This window comes from Arachis hypogaea, chromosome 10, assembly GCF_003086295.3.
Source record: "Arachis hypogaea cultivar Tifrunner chromosome 10, arahy.Tifrunner.gnm2.J5K5, whole genome shotgun sequence".
NCBI lineage: Eukaryota > Viridiplantae > Streptophyta > Magnoliopsida > Fabales > Fabaceae > Arachis > Arachis hypogaea.
In genome coordinates, this window is record NC_092045.1 from 51,472,391 (window position 1) to 51,473,723 (window position 1,333).

The window sequence follows — 1,333 nt, forward strand, 5'->3', positions numbered from 1 at the left end:
CCTTACTCACGTAAGGTTTATTACTTGGACGAACCAGTACACTTGCTGGTTAGTTGAACGGAGTTGTGAATTTAACGAAGAGACACAATAGTTTTTGTGTATATGCCAAAGAGCCAATATCAATGATCACAATTTCGTCCACCAGTACGCATAAGTATCTGTGTGCACGCACACTAGGCGATCCTTAACGGGACATGCGACACGCTCGAATTGACCCATATGGAGACTACGACGGACCGCCACAGAAGAAGAAGAAGACCACTGAGCCATCATCATCATTGGTAGAGCCATCAGCACCTCCAGCACCTCATGTGCCAACACCCCGACTCCAGACTCCCTATGAGCTGGGTCGGGAGATTTTGGAGACTCTGCATCGCATTGAGTGCCGCAACACTCACTGCTTCCAGTGGATAGTGGCGGAGTTTGACGGTCACGAACCTGGTCTACCTCCTCCGGACACACTTGAGCCTGAGCCTGAGACAGAGGAGCCGGCACCGAAGGAGCCAGCAGCTGAAGCTGGCCAGGCAGAAGAGCCCATTGAGCAGACAGTGGCAGAGACCACAGTGGAAGAGCCTGCAAATCACATTGTTGAGGAGCCAGCAGCCGTAGCCGAGCCGATTATTGAGACCACATCAGAGCCAGCTAGGCAGACATCTGAGGAGCATAGACTTGAGCCCATCGGCTGGCCGTCCACCGATATGATCATCTACCACCGTCATCACCACCCACCACCGCCAGGCGGTGGAGCTTCATAGTGTTGATCACCCCGGTCTGTTTTTGGCACGGAAGACCGTGCTTCATCTAAGTGTAGGGGAGGATCTTCTATTTTTGGAAGTAAATATTCTCTTCCGTACACTTGTCATTCAGCTTATTTTTAGTCTTTATGATGCTTTTGTGGATACTTTTAGTACTTAGACTTATGCACTTTTACTTTGGTATATATATATATATTAGTTACTTATAGTTCTATCTAGTGTTGCACTTTTATTTTGGTATATATATACATATTGCATGGTACATAGTTTAGATATGGATTGTGATTGGATGATATGAATAGCTGATGCCTAGCTCATTTTGATCCTAATGGTTCATGGTACTTTTTGCTTGTTGAAAATTAGGAGAAGAACTAGGAAATTTTGAAAAATTTTGCATCAATCACAAATTACATACATACATATATAGGGAATAATTTTGGTGAAAAACAAGAAGACTTTCCAAAAATTTTGGGCTTTCTATTGAATTGATTGGAAAACTATTTTTTTTTCAAACTTGCTTGAATGGATTTCTCTGGAACATAGAAGAGTAAAGAACAAATACCTTGTGAGTTTTTAAG